The sequence below is a fragment of the Anabrus simplex genome, chromosome 2 (assembly GCF_040414725.1).
Source record: "Anabrus simplex isolate iqAnaSimp1 chromosome 2, ASM4041472v1, whole genome shotgun sequence".
Taxonomy (NCBI): Eukaryota; Metazoa; Arthropoda; class Insecta; order Orthoptera; family Tettigoniidae; genus Anabrus; species Anabrus simplex.
The window spans coordinates 673333297-673351137 of record NC_090266.1 but is presented as its reverse complement, the minus strand read 5'-3'; the positions used below and the strand labels follow the sequence as shown (position 1 = coordinate 673351137).

Sequence of the window (17841 nt, the reverse complement as noted above, 5' to 3'; positions counted from 1 at the left end):
CTAAAGTCGACCAACCTATGGTAGTAAATATTGTTAGTGGGGAGGATTCCTCGAAAGAGGAAGGAAGTAGTACTGAGGCGACAACCCAACGTACATCTGCCCCATCAGAAAATATGTCAGATCGTCGCAAGTCCATTCCACCCTTTGTGTTAAATAATGCTCCTTTCGAATCTGCTCCTCCGCCACTTAGGCCCCTTCCTACTACGTCTCCGGGGTCCAGCAGTTTGCCGCATCCATTAGCAATGTTGCTTAGAGGTATCTCTAAGTTTCCGGTTAACTCTACCAGTGACGTAATTGCATTTTTACGGTTCTTAGTTGAGTTTCAGGACCATGCTCCTGTTTTTTTCTCTTTCTCCGTGTCAAATTTTACAGATAATTTATCCCTATGCAATTGGTGTTCTCTCGGACAAAATTGTTAGAGCAATAGCGGAACAGTCATCCATTGAAGACTTTCATGCTCACCTTCTTGCAAATTTCATTCCTGCTCGTGCGAGGTCATCCCTGATTCAGAAGTACTATTATCGTGTACAGCGGTTGGATGAAAACTTGGCAGATTTCATCCAAGATATTAAGTTCTATACCAGGGGGTTTGCTCTTCATTTTCCTGAAGATCAGATTGTACAGGCTATTGTAGAAGGTATTTCACCACCTTACCGATCATACTTGTGTTTTGCGTCGCATCCGCAAACTTTCGCTGAGCTAGAAGCTATGGCTGTATCGGCTGAAGGAGTTAGATACGCCGATTCCTTGCGTGTTGCGAAAGAACCCCCTCCTTCTTTTAGTAATCCTCGGCCTCCACCTCGCCGACCAGTCACACCCCGTAAATGTTATGCTTGCGGGTCGCCTGACCATCTTCGGAACAAGTGCCCATCAATCAAGTCTAGTGGGACAAGGAATGGAGCAGGGTCATCTCAAGGCTGTTTTAAATGCGGAGCGTTCTCCCATATTGCTAAGAACTGCCCTAATACCAACAGCACCCCCTCTTGCTCAACTTCGGGTGTAACTTCCAACAACAATCAAAAGTGACTAGTGGCTTCGGCTGAGTCGACTAATCCATCTTCCCGAGGCTCAGCCCCTGGTAAACAGGTCAAAAATTCAGGGAAAATTCAGTCTTCAAATTTATCTTTTGAATGCCCCAAAGAATGTCTTACGATTGCGGCGGACTCCCGCGCACCCGTACCTTTTCTCAAAATTGAGTTAAATAATGAACCTGTAACAGCTCTTTTAGATTCAGGCAGTGTTTGTTCAATTATTTCGGCTCAATGGTATTCTAAATTGAAATCTATTTGTAAACTTCCTGACTATTGCTCATCTCCTGTTCAATATGTTTCGGCTAATTCTTCTCCATTAGAAATTTTAGGTTCCTTAAAAGCCAAAATTGGTATTTTTAAATTTACTTGGAAAGTTAAATTGTTTATGGCCAAGCACTTGTCTTGCCCCATAATATTGGGAGCTGACTTCATTTCTCACACCGGTCTAGTGCTCGACCTTCAGAGTAAGTCGTGCACATTCAAATTTGCTTCCAATTGTAAAATCCCCTTATTGAAATGTAATTCTGCATCATGTTCATCTATTTCGCCTACCCAGGATGAGATGTTGTCAGACCTTAGACATCTACCTGAGGAGCAGGCTGATAGTATTCGTAAGTTGTGTCAGTCGTTTCCAGAGGTGTTCTCTGATACTCTTGGTGTTACTGACCTTATTGAATACAAAATTGAGGTCACGGATTCGATTCCTGTCCGTTTTCCACCTTATAAGCTATCTCCACCTAAAATGAAGGCTCTGAAAGAAATCATTGATCAAATGTTAAAGGATGGTATTATTCGGCCCTCTAAGTCAGCGTATTCTTCACCTATTTTTCTAGTCCCGAAACCCCACGGTGGCTTCAGGCCGGTCATTGACTATAGGGCTCTCAATCGGAAGGTGGTGTTACAATCTGTGCCCCTTCCTGACCTTCATTCTTGTTTTTCATGGTTTCGTAAAGCTAAATTCTTCACCATCTTGGATTTGAATCAGGCCTATAATCAAATTCCCCTAGCTGAAGAGTCTAAACACCTTACAGCGTTTGCCACGGATTGAAATTTGTATGAATACAACCGCGTGCCTTTCGGGCTCCCCACGGGAGCAGCTGTACTCACTAAACTGCTAGATAGGGTCTTCTCCGACATCAAATTCGAGTACTTGTATCACTATCTTGATGATGTCGTCGTATTTTCGGAGACTTTTGAAGAACACCTAGATCATCTGCGAGAAGTTCTCAATCGCCTTCGTAAGGCTGAGTTAACTGTGAAGTTGTCCAAGGTCGCCTTCGCTAAACCTTCAATGTCATTCCTAGGGCATATTGTCTCGCCCAATGGTGTTGCGGTCGATCATTCTAGAACACAGGCCATCCGTGATTTTAAACCTCCCAAGGACATCAAAGGGATCGCCAGGTTCATTGGTATGGTGAATTTCTTCAGGAAGTTTATCCCTAACTTCGCTAATAGAGCGGCGCCCTTGAACCTTCTCCGTAGGAAAGGCATCAAATTTGAGTGGGGACCTTCTCAACAAGCCGCTTTTGAAGATCTTAAATTAGCTCTGTGTAATGCCCCTGTTCTGGCTATGCCCGATTTCTCCAAAAAATTCATCGTCCAAACCGACGCGTCGTCATCGGCGGTAGCTGCAGTCCTTCTTCAAGAGACTGAACTAGGGAGGCGACCCATCGCCTATGCATCTAGGACTCTATCGGCTCAAGAAGCCAAGTATTCCATCTATGAGCTCGAAGGTTTGGCAGTCTTATTTGCCTTAGAAAAGTTCCGTCTCTATCTGGAACATGTCAAATTCGACCTGGAGACGGATAATCAAGCCTTAAGCTGGGTCTTAGGTAGGCCGCGTCGTACTGGTCGTATAGCCCGTTGGGCCATCCGAATTTCTGCCTTCCAATTTGACGTTAGGCATATCAGAGGTACTGAAAATGTTGTTGCAGACGGACTCAGCCGTATGTTTTCCAACGACGTCGAGACCCATGAACCGGTCGATAGTTCATCACCTCCCGAGTCCATACTATCTGAGGTTAATGCCATCTTAACAGATGCTCCCATGCTCTTTAGGGACATTGAGAAATACCAACGTGAAGATCCGACGCTGGCTCCGTTAATGGAAACCCTTTCTTCTGGGGAACACGTCGTCCCTTATGTACTGAGGAATGGAGTTTTATGTTGCCCTTCGAGGCATGATAAGATGATGAAAGTTGTCGTTCCAGCTGTTCTTGTACCTATGATCTTTAAGTACTATCATGAGACCCATTAGGGGGGCATCTAGGCATCCTTAAAACTCGTGAAAAGATTCGTGAAAGGTTCATCTGGAAGGGTATGGACGGTGAAATTCGTGAACTAGTAAAGGCTTGTAAATCCTGCTTGCTTAGTAAACCCACCATGTCTACCAAGGTAGACCTTTTGTCTTCTCATCAAGCGTCGCGCCCAATGGAACGCCTGTATATTGATTATGTAGGACCCTTCCCCCAGTCAAAGGGAAATGCCAACAAGTTCATCTTTGTATGTGTAGATGGTTTTACAAGATTTTCCTGGTTATTTCCGACTAAGCTGGCTACCGCTCAGTCCACCATTACTTGTTTAAATTCAATCTTTGCTTCTTTTGGTCCGTGTCAATATATTGTGCCTGACAATGCCAAGGCTTTCACATCTAATCTATTTCGTAAATTCTGTTTTGATCTGTCCATATCTCATGTGACTACTTCTGCTTATTATCCCCAACCATCTCTTGCTGAAAGAGTTAATCGTAATCTCAGGTCGGCCCTTATTGCCTATCATCATGAAGATCATTCTAGGTGGGACACGTCCCTGCATTGGTTAGCTTTTGCTTTGAACTCGGCTGTTCATGAATCACATAAATTTACTCCAACTTCGCTGATGTTCAAGTTTGTTCCCAACACGCCGCTCTCTAACCTCTGGTCTCTGAGTGACATTCTACCTGAGACAATAGATCCAGATAACATTAAAGATATTTGGAAGAAGGCTAAAGCCAATCTTAAAGTGTCTCATGAAAAGGTTAGGGAAAGATATGATCGTGGACGGAGACCCACCAATTTGAAGGTAGGCGACCAGGTGATGGTCAAGAATTTTGTTCCCGCGGGCAAGCTTGCCCCCAGATTTCATGGGCCGTGTACTATTCTCGATTTCCTTACACCCGTTACCTTATTGCTAAGCAATCCAGCCACCGAGAGGATATTTAGGGTTCACCTGTCACAGGTGAAACCGGTGTAATTTCTGTGCTAACTTGCTTCATATCATTTTGAAAGAAATATGAAGGTTATATTTTTTTGAGGGGTTTCACTTTTAAGGCATTCTGCCCTTGGAATCTGTTACCTTTGTGTGTAAGCATTTATTGTAAACCTTCCCCGACCCGTTAAACTGCCATCCTGTCCTTACCATGGCCATTACCACGCCCCCGTCTCCTGCTCAACAACACACAGTGGCTTTTAAATGAAATAAATATTTCTACGCCGCTGGCCCCTCAGTTCCACCACAATGAATGTACCCTAAAATCATTCTGGTCCAACAAAATTCTGCCGCCGAGCTTTAATGTTTCAGTGCTCCCGCAGCAGCGCGGCGCCGTACCGCCACTGAGGTGGGGTAAGGGCCCGCCCCTCTCCAGTGAGGCCAACCAGTGTACGGCGAGCCGGAGTCCTCCGCCCGGCCAAGGCTGATGTGCGGCGCACAATCTGCAACTCGCCCACGACCTGTATGTTCGCCGCGGGCGCGGCGTGCTTCAACTCCACTACTCCTCTCATAGTGCGGGCGAGCGATATCTCAGGGTACTTGAGGGGTCCGAGCGGCCTCCTCTGGACACAAGCAGCAGCGGCCGGTCTGGCCGTCTAAATTAATCAACCTTGAATATATATTTAATCAGCTATATGGACATTTAATATCAACATTACTACTATTTTTGAATTCAACGACAATATCTGGTGGACTTAGAAAATTTTTCTCGACTTTCAAGAATTAAGGGTTTTTCCTTCTGAATTCAACTTCTACAAGCACAAAGACATTACATCAATAGTAAACAAAGAATTTTGAAACTGGATCCAATCATTTTAAGAAAACTTGTTGGTAAATACTTCCGCAATTAACTTCTATATCAACATCATAACTTGGACCTTATTTTGAAACAAAAGTTTATGTTCGTCTGTGTTACCCCTTGGAGGAACTTTTTTTTTTGGGGGGGGGGGAGGTCTGTACCGGGTGGTACACCTCCACGCCGCTAATTCAAACTTTGCGCCAGTTGAAACTCCTCTACTGGAGGAAGTCTGAACTTTATCTACTGTGTTAATTCTCAAGTTTCTCAGAAGATGTCCCTACTTGTAAATTTTGAAGTTTCTGAACTGGGTCGTTTTCGATGTATTTTTGTTTTGCCTGTAGTAAGAAGTGTGGACATTCTCTTCCAGATGGCAGTACTGAAGGACTACAATTATGCACCCTAGTGCGAAGTGAAAGAACTGTGTTTTAGGAGAAATTTTGAATTCATAAGTTTGTTCCTTGTTAAATTTCTTTCAGTTATTGTTTAACTTGGCAATATTAACCCTTTCTTTCCGCCAGTTTTGAATTTGACCAATGAGGAATTTCTGTAATTAATTTTCCACCAATAATGTGTTTCTTCTTCGTCTAGTGTGGGGGTTTTCGTTGTTAGCCAATAAGATGATTGTGGGCGGGTGTTCTCATTCCTGAAACGCCTCGAACTTTCCACGAGGGTATATAAACTGCTGATTTTCGGGTCTCCGCGCCACTTCAGTAACATCTATCAGTGTGTAAAGTACGTAGCAGGGGGGCGGGAAGCGCCTCTTTCTTCGGGCAGCAGTTCAACCACCAGGTAATGGCCGTTTAATAACTTCTTTTCTTGCTAGCTCAGCAGTTTAACTCTCGGGGCAGGTCCGAAGCCGTTTTACCATGTAACTTTCCCCTAAAATGTAAAGACACTTGGTATCAATTCTATCTTTTTAAACTACATATTGGGATAGAGAGTGCTTAACCTCTCGAGCTCCCACTCATATTGCGTTGACGTGAACTTATTTTTCACAACCGTTTCTTCCTTAATGTAATGTAAATTGTCTCCTTCTATAAGTCACCTCTTTAGTATGGGATTAGCCCTTGCATTAGAGGCCTAGCGTCAAGTAGGTTTTAAATAAAGTATAGTAGGAGTGCAAGAACGCCTCCTCTCAAGTTGGTATTTTAGAGGCCATGTAATTGACCTGTTTCCTTACTTAATACGCCTCAGTAGGTTGGGTATTTTTACCCCTGTTTTCATGTACTTGGAGGACAGCTTGAAAGTGGAGTTTGGTGTGGCCTTTGATAGGCTTGAACTTAAGAGCGGGTTGCTCTTTCTTAAAATTTGTTTCTGCGTGCCTCGAGGAGGCTTTACTGTGTAGTTGGGAGCAAGTGCTCCTGGGCATGATTAGGGTTTTCTGCCCCTTTGTCGAACCTTGTATTTGGGTAAAGTTGGGCTAATTGCTCAAGAATTTCGAGTCCGGGGCTCGAAGCCCAAATTCTGTAAAAACTGTAACTGTACATTCTTAAATTGTTGATATTCAACTGTGTTTCTGTTATTCTTGTTATTTCTTGATCTTGATAAGAAAATATAACCTTGTTATATTTTATCTTAACTTTAATTTCGTATTTTGAGACCTGTTCACCCCCGCACCTTCTTTCACCTCTGCACATCCACAAAATTCGATAATAATAATAATAATAATAATAATAATAATAATAATAATGTTATTGGCTTTACATACGGAACTACTATTTTACAGTTTTCGGAGATGCCGAGGTGCCACAATTTAGTTCTGCAGGAGTTCTTTTACTCAGCCCGGTTCTTGGAGAAGATAATCAACAGCAACTGGCATTAAAAGCAAAGGAATTATTTGCTGGTTTTATATGCCTTGAGAAAAGAATTGATGTTGTTGGCACAGCACATCTTGTAGTAATTTATTCAAGAGGTGGACAAAGAAAGTTACAGAAGAGCTAATGAATTTAGTTGCCATGAAGGGTACCACTACAAGGCAGGATGTTTTTCATAGTGATGAGGAAACTACCGGTATATCAAAGGTGGAATTATCAGAGTACATTTGTGTCGGTAGCAACTGACAGTGCTCCTGTAGGCAATAAATCTGGATTCTTGGCATATTTAAGGTCAAAGTTACCAGTGTGTTATTGACCAAGAGGCACTTTGTGGCACGGCACTAAAATTTGACCATATTATGAATGTCGTGGTTAATATATTGAATTTTTTAAGGCATGCCGGTCTCACTCATAGGCAGTTCAGTGGATTTCTGACCTCAATGGAAACAGATTATCAGGATATTCCATATTTTTGTGATTTTATGAGGTTAAGTAGGGATAAGACTTTTAAGCAATTCATTCAACTGACTTAGGAGATAGGAATATTCATAAATATGAAGAGAAAACCTGTCCCTGAACTTTCTGATCCTGCCTGGATTGTGGACGTAGCCTTTCTTACAGTTATCACCAGCCATCTGGAAGCTCTTAATACATCATTGCAGGGTAGTGATCATCTGGTTGTTACAATGTCTGATAAAGTGCAGTCTTTCAAGTGAAACTCGAACTGTGGAGAAAATAATTTCAAGATCACATCACAATACCATTCATTTTCCCATTTCAAGTGCTGTTGCAGTTGACATTGGTGAATATTTTCCCAATATTTACTTCGCCATTTTCAACTGACGTTAACTCAGCACCCTCCAACATCCAATTGGAGTTAATCGACCTTCAGTGTGACAGCTTTCTCTGAGAAGTAGAGTTGCCCTTCAGGTAGTATATTAACATTTACAAAATATAACATTAAGATATACTGTAGAGTTAATATATTTTCTTTTTAGATTCAATCTTCTACAATTATCTTTTAAGTAAGGTTGCAGGACAGCCTAAATTTGATCCTCTATTTAACTATTCCATAATCATGTTTTTCCTATCTCAGGCTTATATAGTCACTATAAGAAAGGCTAAGTCCACAATCCAGGCAGGATCAGAAAGTTCACGGACAGGTTTTCTCTTCATATTTATGAATATTCTTATCTCTTAAATCAGTTGAATGAATTGCGTAAGAGTCTTACCCCCACTTAACCACCTAAAATGACAAAAATATGGAATATCCTGATACAGTAATCTGTTTCCAGTGAGGTCAGAAATTCACTGAACTGCCTACGAGTGAGTTTCACAAATAGGAAAAGTCCTTTCAGTTTTAATTACTGCATGATGGGGTGGAAGTTCCTTTTGGGGATCATTGTAAGTATCTAGGTGTTAATATAAGGAAAGATCTTCATTGGGGTAATCACATAAATGGGACTGTAAATAAAGGGTACAGGTCTGTGCACATAGTTATGAGGATACCTCGGATTTTTAGGTGACAATAGGTTAGAATGCAAAGTAATTTGGTTTGTAGGAAGTTTCATGCAACCCATTGTACCATAATGCAGCAAGAGTAACATAAATTCAAGGAGTTATAGAAGCTGTACCCCTAATATCTATGCAAATCTCATAGCATAACCTATGTACAGGGTAGTATATACTTGTTCGCTTAACCCGTTCCATGCGGTTCGGGTCACCATGTACCCTGAACACTGATCTCTGTACATGGATGGCTGGTAGCTTGGGTAGCAGTAAGCCGAATAGAAGATGACTGGCGTAGTAAGATGGCAGCGAGCGCATGGTGCAGTAGACCACGAGGAGCGCGCTTGCTTTGTTTATGCTTAGTTCAGTGACGCCAGGCCTCTTGATTGTAGTTCCACGAGTGTTCTGGCCTGTGTTATTGCAAAGTAAATAGTAGTGTTTTTTACGAATTTAGGTTCGTTGCCTTGTAGTATGCTTGTGAATTATAAGATTCAATTTAAATATGTATGTGTTTATGTGAAATATGAATGAAGAAACATTCTACGGGTTATTAACATACCGCAGTGTTGAGCTTATGGATGAACAAACACAACCGATCAGCAGAAGGAGAAATCATTTCATCGGGGAGTTTTATACTGTACATAAGAATCCTCCTAGGGTAGTGTTTTGAGTTTTAGGTTTATTGTATCTTATTTCGCAAATTCTGGGAGCAAAATGGCAATTAATTTTTGTAGGTTTCCTTTCTCGAGACCCGAACATCTAAGATCATCGATTAGGAGTATCAGGCGGGAGATTTGGGAGCCTTCTAAAACAGCTGTTCTCTGCTCGGATCACTTAGAGGAAGACTGTTTTGATAGAAATGGACAAACTGTACGCCTTAGAAGTGATGTACAGCCAACTGTTTTCAATTTTACTGAATATTAACTGCAAGTAAAGATTTACTTATATTTTTATTTATTTGTCATAATTAAACTGACGGTTTTGATGAAATAATTGACGTGACCTTACAACAATCTTAGAAAATGAAGTCTGGAGGAATTCTAGACCTTATTTACATCAGTAATAATTATGGGTTTCAGACACTGGAGTGGTGGGAGAAGGGAAAGTGTGGTGGGTGGTTTAGGCTATCCCATTATACTATTCGTGGTATTTGGGACTATTTTAACTGGTGTTACATATTTCTGATGATGACTATCAATATTGCTTTGCTAGCTGAATTTAAAGAGGTCTGTAATAGTAAAGTAAGCTGCAGGTAATGTGATATATTGACAAATTTTGAATATTGGCTGGTTTTATAAATGTGTACATGTGCTTCAATGATATTTTAATTTGATAAACTGCGCGTTATTTCATGGAAACAGGAAACAGAAATTCATTATCAAGCACCGATTACGATTTCTCGAATCTAGGCCTGTATAGTGAGCTACGTTTATAGGTACATCATTTTAAGAATGCATAATTTCGTGGCATACATGTATATAATTTACAGCAATGTTTCCAGAAACTGATTTTCACTCGTATTGTGTTACCGATCACTAACTGCATGTATTCAGCACCTAAGTTAATATTTGTCGGCCGTTATTATACACTCATGTTTATTGCTATCCCGGAGATTTACTGACTTCGGAATGACGTGTCAGTGATCCTAATGTCCTTATGCTTTGAGTGAACATGTCTCTATATTTTTAATTATTCCAATGCGCCATTAATTGCCATTTAAAATTGACTATATTATCATTGCTTCCCCATAAGGAGAGCTCTAGGATGGGTACGCCAACATGGCAAACCGCGAGCTCAAACTGGCGTACTTTCTCCTGCAGCGGAGAGCTGCCATCAGCGATCCATGTATAGAGATCAGTGACCCTGAAACATGTTACACATCCGTCGGTGCAAACTTCCCAAAATTGCAAAGTAAGTAACTACGTCCTAGTTACGAATTTCCGTTAACTAATGGCAATACAGTGTTCCAATTGAGGTAAAGGATTGAGGCATACTTCTAGTTTTGATCGGCCCACCGGTGACCTGAAGGAAGTTTTCTTCATCTTCCATTCATATCGCTTCGGGTCACCGAGTCCCGATTGTTGTATGACCTCTATTTTTACGCGGGAATCGCTTAGCGCGGTTACGGTGAATGAAGCCTAGTGTTGCTGCCCGCAGATGGTAGATTGTTGCTTAAGGAGTACCACCCTTCTGATATCTGTTTTCTACATTGCTCTTAGGTAAGCGAATAGAGGTTATTGGAGTAGTTATTGACATATTTATTATCTTCCGCAGATAATATTTACAAGTAATTTCGCGTCCTTTTTTAGGCATGGAGCCTTCACATTCTGACACACCGGTGGCACGGAAAAGAAAGAGGGTTAGGACAGCACTGGATCCCAGACGAATTGTTCATTATTTGGAACAAAGTGATGACAGTGACAGTGATTTCTCTCCTGTATCTGATGATGACCCTACGTACAACCTCCAAGATAGTGACTCGTCTTCTGACACAGACAGTGACTCTGAAGCATGTTGGTAAGCTATTTATGGGGACGAAATGCTAAGTGATAACTCTCCAAGTCAGATTGTTGGTAATGGCGATGTAAGTGACAACGATGTGCCAAGGTGGGGTCCAGTAGAGGGACATGACATTGGCATACCCATTTTCTGTGATGACACAGAAGTGAACATTGTGACTAATTTTGATAGCCCTTCTGATATTTATAACATGTTTGTAACACAGCAAATTATGCAGACTATGGTAACTGAAACAAACAGATTTGCTGCACAAAAGTTAGAAAAGTGTCCGCCAAAGAAAGGGAGGCAGTTATCCAAATGGATTGATACCACTGAGGAAGAAATGGCCAAGTTTTTGGGGATATTACTTGTTACGGGGTTAAATTATGTCCCTGAACTGGCACTTTATTGGTCGAAGAACTCTTTATATGAGAATAAGGTAATAAAAGCCACTATGACTTGTGATCGCTTCTTAGATTTGCTCTCCTCTTGGCATTTGTGTGATAATGAAGCCCCTAGGGAGAGAAATGAGAGTGTATAAACTGAAACCTCTAATAGACCAGCTTCAGGAAAATTTTCAGAATGCCTTAACCCATGGGAAAAATGTTGTAATAGACGAGTCTATGGTGCCGTGTAGGGGAAGATTCCTTTTTCAGGCACTATATTCCGAACAAATCACATAAGTATGGAATTAAACTATACAAAGTGTGGATGGAAGATGGGTATACATTTGCAGTAAGAGTTTATTAAGGGAAAGATGATGAGCTGCAAGGGACAGGTCACGGTGAAGCGGTCGTCATGAAAATGTGAGCCATTGTTGGGAAAAGGTCGCATCTTGTTCGCCGACAATTTTTATACAAGTGTTCAATTGGCACAGAATCTATTGGACATGAAAACACTTCTCCGTGGAACAATTCGACCTAATAACAGCGGTCTCCCCAAAAATGTGGTTAATAAGCATCTTCAAAGGGGGGAAATTTGTGGAGCAGAGAATGAAAAGGGGGTCAAGATAATTAACTGGATGGACAAGAGGAGAGTTTTGATGATATCCACTGTACCAGATCATGGCGATATTCTGGAAGACACCGGAAAAAGGAACAGGAAAGGAGATCCAATTTTGAAGCCGAAATCTGTGTTGCACTACAACAAGATCAAAAAGGGTGTTGATCTTGGTGATCAAATGTCGTCATATTACACCCCATTGAGAAAGGGTGTAAAATGGTGGATGAAAGTTGCCACTGAACTTCTCCTGGGTACTGCAGTTGTAAATGCCTGGATCCTACAATGCAAGTGCAGTTCTGGGGGAAAAAAATCTTTTCGTCATTTTAAGGAATCTCTTGCCTTCTCTTTATGTCGGTACAGCACTGCTACATCTTGTACACCTCCAACAAGGAACAGGGCGCACACACTGGGTAAACTGGAAGGACCAGCCAGAAAAATGTGGCGACATTGCACAGTGTGCTACAAGAAGATATTTGCACAGCATGCTAAGAAAACTGCCGACAACAAAACAAAGAAGGTGGTGACATTCTGTGCAGTGTCCAGGAGCACCAAAAATGTTTATCGAGTGCTTCAATGAAACTCACGAGAAAAAGTGCCAATGAACGTGTAAAACGCAACAGTGACAGTGTTTGTGTTATATCTCGTCTGGAAATCAGTACTTAATTTTACTTGATGACTTTTCTGAAAATTATTGGCAAATGATGTTATATTTTTGTTCCGTTTTTACTGTAAATAGCTGGGATTTTCGTGTCTAGTAAATATCGTTCTGAATTTATATCCTTTCTCTTTTGTGGTATTACTTTTTTTACTAAGCATAATATGAAAATAATTAACATAGGCCTCTCATATTCCCATAAAAACAGATCAATGAACGAGAATTTAACAATTATTTCCGGGGTAATTTCTGTTTCACGCAATTGTTGAACACTGTCGCACAGGTAAATACGCTGGAATGTCTCCTCAACAATAACACACACAAGTGCACATGCATTGTTTAGGATTTCATACTAGGGAGTAAACAAAGTCAAATTCGTCAGGTCACCGGTGACCCGAACCGATAACAACTAAAAGGCAGCATCGGGTCACCTGTGGGCCGATATGACGTAACATTAAGTCATCGAAATTCACTGCCGCAGGGAACATGTTAAGTAAATTTGCATTTTAACCTATCAGTACCTAAACATCCGGACTCTAGTTATGGGGGTGTTTAGGGGGTGTAGTAAGGATGTAAAGGAGAGGGCATGTATGTGTCTGGTAAGACCCCAACTAGAGTATGGTTCCAGTGTATGGGACCCTCACAAGGATTACGATTCAAGAACTGGAAAAAATCCAAAGAAAAGCATTTCAATTTGTTCTGAGCGATTTCCGACAAAAGAGTAGTGTTACAAACATGTTGCAAAGTTTGGGCTGGGAAGAATTGGGAGAATGAAGACGAGCTGCTCAACTAAGTGGTATGTTATTATAATCTATTAGTTTCATGGCCCATATTGATCGTTCAAGTACTTGTAAGTGGTATGTTACAGGTCATTATCCTCACGGTTGTTCCGTATTGAACGATGTTATTCACAGCAATTATAATAAGAAGTATTTCTTATCCACCTATTTAATACAAATCACCTTTATTGGTGTTTACATTTTCATACAATTAATTCTTCTAAGAGACATGTTTCGCTCTTATAAAGAGCATCTTCAGCCATTAATTTTAATCTTAAAATGATGTTCGTGAACAGTTGTAAACATATTAAAAAGACAATAGTCAAAATTAAAATTACAGTAGTCCAAAAACCAAATTACATTACATCTTTTAAAAAAATGTTAAAACACTTCAAAAACGTGATAACATGAACATTTAAAATTATCACAATGTCCATTGAATATGTAGATAAGAAATACTTCTTATTATAATTGCTGGGAACAAGTGGTATGTTCCGAGCTGTCAGCGTAGGGATGGCGTGGAATGACATTAGTAGACGAAGGGGAGTTAGGGAGTTAGGGATTGGAATAACTTACCAAGGGAAATGTTCAACAAATTTCCAATTTCTTTGAAATCATTTAAGAAAAGGCTAGGAAAACAACAGATAGGGAATCTGCTACTTGGGCGACTGCCCTAAATGCAGATCAGTATTGACTGATTGATTGATTGACTGACTGAACATCCCTGCCACGATTGTAGTTGCCTCTAAGAACACGAGTATCTATAATAATGAGATAATACTGAAGTAAAATGCAGAAAATATAATGAAACTACAGTATGCACATGTTTCTCCATGTGAACAACCATCTATGTAATTCATTTTATGAAATATGCTTCATAAAATTAATTATGAAACCTAGCGTCGACGCGTAAACTAGCCTTAACCTTGTACATATCATCAGGTAGTACGCTTGCCAGTATCTGGTCCTTGGGTGTTGCACGAGACCAGCAAACCACCCTACTGAGAAACGATACCAAGTGTCCCCTTTAGATTGCACCACTCCGCGGAGATGACTTCATTCCTGCTTTCTCTCCTCTCACAATGGTAATTTCTTTTCCATGCCATGAGGGAAGGCCATACTACCACCCACAATATTACCAATATTTTGAATCAACAAAAAACAGGAGGGCAAATTTTCAAATCAAGTGAGGTATGAATAACTGTAGACTTTATACTGTATAATTAGCCTCTTATTTCCTGTGTTTTAATTGCCAGATATATTTCAGTTTTAACAGGAGTGTAGTTCATTACATAATGATAAGTGTTTATTACTTCTGTAAGCTTCTCATATAAAAATGTGACACTGAAAATTTTGGTGCAACGCTCAGCTTCAGATACCATCAGCTGCCACTGCTGGGTTTGACCCTGCAATCTTGGGATCCAGATATACACAAACTAGCACAGATGGAACCTACATCTGTATGCGAACAAAACAATCAACAAGAATAAAATACAGTATCATCCACTTTAAAATCAGTCACTTTATTTTCAAGCAGAATAGTTGCCCTGATGGCAAATGCATACATGTACATACATACATCAATTTTACATGAGGAATAGCAAAAGGAAAAAGTTACAGATTAAAGTATCATCTAATACAAAATATATCACAAAAAATATGCATGTACAGTATATTAGGTTCGGTATTAAACAACTGAAGAACCTAGGCATAACACTTTTCAGTCAGTCATCTGAGTCCATTACCCAAAAATGTTGGTAAATTTAAGGAACAGATTATGTAACTGGCACAAACAAAGATGCTGAAAATATTTCAACTGAAAAGAAGAAAAGGGTAAGAGCAATATTTAGAAAATTAAATGAGTAAGAAACACAGTATTTTTACAATGAAAAAAATCAATTCTGAAAACTCTAATTCACATTTCTGTTCCTATACACAATCTTAAATATCAATATGAAAGAAGTAATGAGAAATTACAATAATAATAATAATAATAATAATAATAATAATAATGTTTTAAATCCCTTCATTTGCTACAGATTTTTAAGACACACAGCAGAGTTGTCTTGTAGGACTTCAACATGCTGGACACCAATGACATGGAGCTGTCGAATTTGAACACGCTCAAATGCCGCAGACCTCATTGGAGATCAAACCCACTACCTTTGGAACAGGATGATACTTAATCGACTGTACCACTAAGGTCAGCTGAGGAGAAATATAATACCATACAGAAATAACTTGCCCCAATATAAGCAGCGTGTTCCTCCAAGAGCAGATCACACATCACATAAAATGTTGCACTTTGCATTTTTTAAAACAATCACCACCAAATGTTGCTTCACTCTCTATATCTTTCAATAAACATTTTATTGTAGAAGAACATCAGTTGAACCATCCTACAGTATATTTTCAGTAGAAATTGCTGTAAGACTAAAATAATCAACTTGGCCAGCATAACTGTAGACTGAAAAAACTGGTTCATCTCCTCATACACTGTCTGGAAATAAACAATTCATACCTAAAGCTATCCCAACGTTTTCAGTTTCCTTCCATTTTGAGTATAGTGCTTAAGGAAACACTCTACTCCAATGTCATTTATTTTTGTTTTCTTATCAACAGATATTCTTTATAATTTAAGCACTGATCTACATTTTAAAACTTTGTCGACAGAACTTGCCACAACCATTATACTGTAGGTCATTTGTGGAAATCTGTTCTTGATTTTAAACCTTGGCCCCTTCAAAACTGTTGGTAAATATCAATCGGTTTTATAAGTATTCAAATGTATTCAGCCTTGTTTTTTGGGTAGGAAGCTGTACCTAAGGACATTTAATTTTTTTTACTTCCAAATCATAAAAAATTCTGACAAAGTGCTGACGGAAACATTGCCTACAATGGCAGATTTTTCAGCTTGCGGCTTAACGGTCACATAATAATAGAGTCACCATAGTGCTGCCCAAGTTGAAGCCAGCAGATACACATGGCCGCCACACTGGTCGTACCAAAACATTGGACACCAGTTACTGCAAGTAAGTGAGCAGTGTACCACATGTGAAGTAAATAAAATAAGTTTGTGTTATGATTTTTAAATGCTGACTTGTGTAGCATGTGGATGGTAAACAGATCTTAAAAAAAAAATACCAGGGATAACATCACAGGTAAGCGATATTCCTTTGCAAATATTCAGTACCATAATTTTTGTCCACTTGCACATGCAGTATAGGTAATGAAACCTTTTATTGTCATTCTATGTTTACCTAAAGATAATGAATAACAGAGGAAACTGATAAGAGCTATACGAAGGGAAAATTGGTGCCCCACAAGTTTCAAAACCTTACGTTCAGCTCATTTTACTCAAAGTTATTTTGATTGTACTTCATTGTTCATCACGCGGCCAAGATAATGGGCTGTTACACCAGTCTTTACTGCTTTCTTCAAGTGTCAATAAAAAAAAATAAAAAACTTCCTCTTCATTTTAGCCATTTGATGTGAGAAATACTTCAAAGCACCTGTTTAGAATGTGCTATTTTTCAAACTTTCTGATACAGGACAGGACGATCCTTAAAATTACACTAAAAACTATAAGTTGCTTTACTGGAATCCTGTATGGCAGTCCAGAAAATACCTTATGTGGAACATTCTGTCTTCAAGAAAAGTGCAAAAACTGGTATTAATGTCTGAACAGAGCAATTGACGACTAAGAAAATTGCTTATAGAAATAAAATAAAATAATTGCAGCAGAAAGCCGGACTGAGTGGCTCAGATGGTAGAAGCACTGGCCTTCTGAGTCCATGATCTCAGCTCAGTCCAGTGGTATTTGAAGTGTGTGCGCATGTGCTGATTGGGTCATCCTAGATTAAATTAGATCAATAAAACAGTGTTTTATTAGTAACACAATGTAATGTCCACAATTATTTTGCCTAGATTTTTATGTCCACTCTTAAAAGTCATACATTTTATTATTTCATCCCTTCCATAATAATGCCCACTTATATTTTGGTCCAGTCTGTGTACTTTTGGTCCATATCAATACAGGTCCATTGCAAGATAATGATCTACATATTGATCTATAAGTAAATTTTAAGTATAAAAATATATTTGTAGTATATCATTTTGTTTGCCTTTGGTGGTGAGATGTAGTGTTTAAGTCACTATGTCTTCTGGTATGGGCTAGAATAAATTTGTTACTTTCACTGACCTGTCTGTCTCATCCTTGGCTTTGACAATATGAAAGTGACTGAGATATGAGCGATGCTAGCAGTACCATTCCTTATGCAGTCAGTCCCTGTTATAAATGGTATGATAATACCACTCATAGGGTTGGTTGGTGCATGTATTTCAGTGGGCTTGGCAGACTGATATGCGAGCAACTTCTGGCTAGGTGAGGAAAGCAATGGGAAACTACCTCACACCTCATTTCCCTAGTATGCCTCTTCAGTGATGCCTAGGTCATCTATGACAGCTGTTGGCATAGCTGCAGAGGATCAAACCAGCCTTCAGGCTG

At 39.8% G+C, this 17841-nt stretch overlaps 1 protein-coding gene across 1 annotated transcript in view; it reads right to left on the bottom strand.

Annotated features, from left to right (window-relative positions):
• The window catches only part of LOC136863628 (peroxisomal targeting signal 1 receptor), a 282877-nt gene that overhangs the window by 75702 nt on the left and 189334 nt on the right, over positions 1-17841 (bottom strand). The gene's annotated exons all lie outside the window — the stretch shown is intronic.